Source organism: Nanorana parkeri, unplaced genomic scaffold (genome assembly GCF_000935625.1).
Source record: "Nanorana parkeri isolate BGI_ZX_2015 unplaced genomic scaffold, ASM93562v1 scaffold153, whole genome shotgun sequence".
In the NCBI taxonomy this organism is placed as follows: domain Eukaryota; kingdom Metazoa; phylum Chordata; class Amphibia; order Anura; family Dicroglossidae; genus Nanorana; species Nanorana parkeri.
In genome coordinates, this window is record NW_017306421.1 from 1,981,960 (window position 1) to 1,988,412 (window position 6,453).

Here is a 6,453-nt window from a genome sequence, read left to right on the forward strand (position 1 = left end):
GAGCAGCTGCGGCCACAACAGACCCCCCACAACCAGGGTTCAGGGAGCCCCCACTGACCACCATGCTAAGGTAAGGTGACATTTTGTAAATAAAATCCCGGGACATTTTAAAATGTTTTATTATTTTATGTTCCCGGGACATTTTTAAATGTTCCGGGAACATAAAATAAAATGTTTTTTATAATACTCACGCTGTGTGCAGTTTCTGACAAGGTACGCTATTAGCGTAGCGGTAGTGATGCAAAATGCGCAGCCGGCTTCCCCGCTACGCTAGTGGCGTATCTTCTCAGAAGCTGCACACAGCGTGCCGGTTTAAATAGTTACCGACACGCTCTGTATGCATATTCTGACAGCTTGAGAGACGGGAGTCTGCGCTTGTCGGTCGTTCCAGGGATCAGGTGTTGAAGCAATGCAGAATGGCACCCTCTATAGAGGACTACAATTCTTAGCAGTACTTTATAGAGAAATGCTATTGTTATATAAAGTATTGCTGGGATGTGTAGTCCTCTATAGCCTGTGCCATTCTGCATTGCTGTAAATATTAGGGACGCACCGATATATCGGCCGAAAATTGCACTTTTGGCTAAATGCCGAAAGTGCAATTTTTCTGCCGATACAGCGGCGCATCCCTGCTTTCTTTCCTCCCCGCTGGGCGCTGCTCTGGGTCCCAGTGCGGAGGAGAGAAAGTGGGGGGGAAATCTTGCTCCTGGGCCCTTTGTTCCTTAGGTCCGCCACTGCATAGAAGTCTATAGGAATGCAAAGCCTGCTTGAAGCAAGTCAAATGCAAGTCAAAAGGTGGTCAACTGCATCTGAGGTTGAACCTGTCAATTAATTCTCAATGATCTCAAAAGCATCCTTCACTGATGTTAGTCGAACTGATGCCAAGGACATACTGTGCCCAAAGTGCATTGACACACCATCTGGAATCCCTAAACGAGTGCTTGACGCAAATGATGGATGGCACCACAGCAAGCAGAGGAACATGTCACCAGCACACCTCAATGATATGTCACTTTGCCTGATCAAGGGACCCTTGGTTGAGGTGTGCTCGAAACATATTTTCTTCTTATTGTGCCCTCCACTCAGCATCATGCCAAGCTTAACTTTTTCCTCACTGGTTTCCTTTACTGATATTTAGCACTAATAGGTGTAAAGACTAGAAATGGTATGTGGAAGTGTTGCTGATTACTTCAGGGCCTGTGCCGACAGGCTTTTGTTCATTCAAATGGCTTTTGCAATGCCATACAAATCTATGGGCAATAAACACCTTCTAAAAGTAGGTGAAATGCAGGTCAGAAAGAGATTAACTGCAGGTAAAATGCACCTGACATGTCAAACTGACGACATCAACACCGAGCCCAACCGACATCAACACTCTACACAGAACCTTACTGTAATTAGGAAATATTAAAGTGTCTGGTGAGGTCAGACAATCCCATGCTTATTACCTAATGCCTTTAAGTGCAGAGACTCATAAGATGACAAAAGAAATGTCACCTGCCCAATAAAAGGTGGCGGCACTATCAATAATATAATAAAAATAAAGGCTGACAAAACCTAGACATGCTGTGCAGAAAAGTAGACTAACTAGGGTGTGTGCCAGGGGTGGACTGCGCCGGGCGGCAGGGTGGCAATTGCCCCCCGGGCCTCTCTGGTGCAACCGTGCACAGCATTGCTGTATAATGTATTGCTGGGATTTGTAGTCCTCTATAGCTGATGCTGTTCTGCATTGCTGTATAATGGTATTGCTGGGAATTGTAGTAATCTATAGCTGTTGGTAGTCATTATTGATGGGATTTATAGTCCGCTATAGCTGATGGTATTCTGCATTGTTGTGTAATGTATTGCTGGGATTTGTAGTTCTCTATAGCCAATGCCATTCTGCAATGCTGTACAATGTATTTCTGAGTTAGTGGCAGAACTACCAGGGTCGCAGCAGTCATGCACGCGCACAGCCCTGACGTGGCATCCCTCCACTACCAGTGTGCTTTACATTTCCTAAACCGATAAATACATTCACACTACCGTTACATGGATGGCAAAAGTGGCAGACAGGGGCGGGGAGAAGGCGGGGAAGAGGGAGAGCGGGAGGGGGGCCAAGTTGCTGCACCATGGGCCTCTGGCTTGTACTTGCCCCCTGGGCTAAAAGTTGCCAGTCAGCCCCTGGTGTGTGCACATAGAATCAAGCCTACAGTACTGGTTCAAGAAAGTCCTGTTGCAGTCAGCATAGCTTAGCCACTTGAGTGTGAATTAAATGCAATTCTTGAAAATGTTTAATTCCCCCTAACGGAGATAGATGTAAGAGATAAATAAATTCAAGTGGCTTGGCAGCAAACAGAAGTTCTAAATTTATTGTTATACTCTTTGCTTTACTGAAGATCTTCTCAAGCCTTTTGTCCATCTTTCTATGATCTAGAGGCAAACAGCAGAGGGCAGTGAACACAGCATCTTAAGCTCGATTTGACTGTTAAGTACCCTGATACTTGTATGGAAACTGATGCATGTTGCTGGTAGAGATGTCAGGGAGGCTTGTTTCCAGGCCAAATGGCTACTGAAAAACTAGTCAAATATGTGAATTAATGGCATGTGAAACTTTCTGCATAACCTAAGGAGACCGCACACAGATTTTACGTTTAGATCAGCAAGATTTATTAACAACTATGCACAGAGAAGACCTACCTAGCTGGATTTGAAATTAATGTTTTTTGCACTAGATAGAGAATTATACATTATACTACAATATATACAGTATATATACTTTATAGACTACAATATATCAAATTATAAGTAGACTGTACAGTGTCAGGCCAGCTTGGAGGAGAGATGTTTCTATCTATCCTTTATGTTGCCATTGTTGCCCAACTCTGTACTAAGAGATGCAACAGATTAAATGTTCTTCTAGAGAAAAATGTTAAGCATATTGAAATCAAAGGGAACAAATATAAAATATTGCTTATTTCTTAGATTTGGTGGCTGCATTAGATTCCTTTTTTTTCCTTTTCTTTCACCGAGAGATCTTGCCAGTAACACACTTCTTTTCGACAATCACTCACCATACTTTATCTATGAAGGAGTAGCATTGTCCCTCTAGGACAGGACTTCAGAATACCTTACCCTCTACACTTCCTCATTACCTAGGGATTGGTGTTTTGCAGTGCACCGAGATAGCTGGGAACAATGTAACTAATACAAAGTTATCAACTTACGAGGATTCTGGCAGGATCAACTGTTTTTTTTTTTTTTTTACAGTTGCAGTTGTCTAAAAGAGATCATAAATTGCTTGCAACAGTACATTTACCACACCAAAAGGATGTACATAAGAAAATATAATTGTTAGGTATTACATACACTTTAATATCTGCTTTTACTATCAGGGCTATTCACAAAAGGGTGAAGAGTTTGGAGAAGGAGGAGAGAAGTGAAAAATCTAGGACAACATAGTTGATTTGGAAAGATTCTCCAATTCAGCTCACTTTCCAGTTCAGCTATGTTGTCCTACATTGTTCACTTCTCCTGCCTTCTCCAAACTCTTGTAAATAGACCTGCATGTGTTTTTTTAATCATTTTACATTCATGGGCTACATCACACATAGGTTGGCTACTTCTGAACCAAGGTTGGGCTATTTCTGGACATAGAACCCAGCAACTTTGACTTTTGGGCAACCAACAGGCCACCAAAAACTGTCATAGAATTGCACAGAGGATGTCTATTTTTCTGACAAATTGTTCCCCATATGTAATCCAAGGAATGTTGGCATAGGCACTTGTAGAAACAATGAATACAATATAAGATGTTTCTAATAAGGAATATTATGTATCTAACCACTATTAGTTTAGTAACTTTTATATTTAAGTTATGTTTATGAAGGTGGGACAAGTGTTTAATCCATACATATATTTACATGTATTGCATTTAAGTAAACTTCACATATCAGCTTTAGGGAACATACCCTCTGTTGAGAAGTGTGGAGAGAAGGTGCTGGACTCGCGTGGTTATTCTCTTGGTGTTTCTCATCCAACAGTGTTTAAGTGAGGTGAATATGGGTGATCTGGCTGACAGGTAGGCAGCTTAAGCAATCCAAAGGATCTCCATGGTATCCTTTGCTTGACAATAAACACAACAGATGTAGGAATGGAAGTGTCACACCAATCAAATTAGTCCGGGTACAACTTTATTCCATTAGGGTCAGGGGAGAGGGACATTCAAGAGTAGCTAAGGCGTTGCGGCTACCAGCTACGGACCAGCCTGATGTACTCCCATTACAACTCAATATAACTTTCAAGCTGCAGGGGAACTGGATGGATAGTCCACATGCATGACTTGTCTCATTAAAGTGACATTAAACCCTCAGATTTTTTAACATAAACCAATACTGTAATGTGTGCCTTACTGTAATCCATGGTAGTGTCCCTTCTCTTTGCTGCTCTTTCTTTTAAATCTGTATCTCTTCTCATGCTTAGGGATAACTTCCCTTTGCAGCTGAGTGCCTCTTCCTGTAGTGCTGGCTCAGGTTGTGAACCTACACACAGACACCATGTATCCATTCCAGAGACAAGGCAGTCTGCTGCAAAACAGAAGTTCTGCCCAGCATGAGAAGAGATACAGATTTAAAAGGAAGAGCAGCAAAGAGAATGGAAACAACCATGGATTACAGTAAGGCACACATTACAGTATTGTTTTATGTTAAAAAATCTGAGGGTTTAATGTCACTTTAAGCTCTGATGAAGGGGGTGTGTTTTGGATCCCCAAACGCATTGGCTACTCTACTTGAATGTCTGCCGATAATTCGCATGGCACTTCCTACATCTACTGTACTCATAAATTAAGGGGAGTGATAAAGCAACAAGGATGGCAGAGGAAATAACCACAACTGTGCCTATGACATGGGAACCTAGCTCTAACCCTAATTCAAGAATGCCTCTTTAAAACTGAACTGCAGTTAAACAGTTAAATACAGAGCTGGAATACCCATTTACTACCTGTCTTATCTGTCAATGATTTTAGATATTTTCTATCCAGTGACCTTTGTTATACATACACCCAGGGCCCTCCTTTCAAAGAGGCAACCTGAGCTTTTTGCCTCAGGTGCCTTACTGGGTCATGTGGAGGGGCTGGAGCCAAAGTAGCATGTTTTCTTAAGCAGCGTGGCTCTGTCTCCGTCCCCCTTTATAAATTATCAGTAGTCCGGTGGGCAGCTCATTATCCGCGAGGCCAGTCACTCATGTGCTGTTTGAAATCCCGCGCAGCAGCTGGCCATGACTTCAAACAGTACACAAGTGGCTGGCTTCATGGAGAATGAGTCAGTCGTTGAGCTGCTGTACATTAAAAAAGGGGGCAGGGGGCGCGGGCGTGCTTCAACACTTTGTAAAAGAAATGCCACTCTGGCAGCAGCTGCACCCCTCTTCTTGATGAACCAGCTAAAATTCACATAGTTAATGCCCCTGACCGCAGTCACTGCGTAAACACACAAATGTATGCGAAATGTGTTGGATGTGCCTATGTATGAAAACGTCGATTGTACTAATAATTCTAGGGCCATTATTATTGGGTAACTCTAAACTGATGACCTTTAAAAGCTTTTAAATTGTTGCCTATGGACAGTTTTGGGTACTGTAGTTTGTTGCCATTTCACAGGTGCACGTAATTTTGAAGCTTGATATGTTTGATAACCCCCCACAACACCCACCCCTTTTATATTTTACAATGGTGTAAAATATAAAAGGGGTGTCATTTGTTAGAGCAGGGGAAGGACTTTTTGAATACAATTGATCTGGGCAGCTGCAGAGCCGCTCAATCACTTGTATTGTACTCCATACACAGTTTCCTCACTCCTCTGGGTGCCTGGGACCACGGCAAATGCACTCAGGATGGAGAGCGCGAGCAGAGTGGGAAATTTCTGTTCCCTAATCTGTTACATTAGATTTACATTACATTATTTTTCAGATTGCAATAATTGGGGGTCTATTCACAAAGCTGCCGAAGGATCTGGCCGTAGCTTCGGCCGATCCTTCGGCTAGCTTCGGCCCCAGGACCCCTTCGGTTCAAGAGAACCGAGGGGGTGCTGTACGGGCTATTCACAATAGCCCGTACAGCTCCCGATCACGGCCGAGCGGCTCAGTCAAGCCAATCGCATATGCCTCGGCTCGGCTGAGCCGTGCTTTGTGAATAGACCCCTAGGTTTTAAAAAATATATATATATCTGCATGTAGTTCAGCTTTAAACTTGAAAAATGTATTTCCCACTGCTCATAGAACCTAAAGATGCATAAGCATTGCGAGTTTAGTGGATAGACTAGATTTCTGTGTATATAGCTTTGTTATATTGTGTGATACACTTCTGTATATGGTAGGTATTATTAATACTGATGAGTCCCTGGTTTACAGAGTCTCAATATTTGTAGTTTGGAAGATTACCTGTTCTGTTACATATCAGCATGGATTTGCTAGAACCCC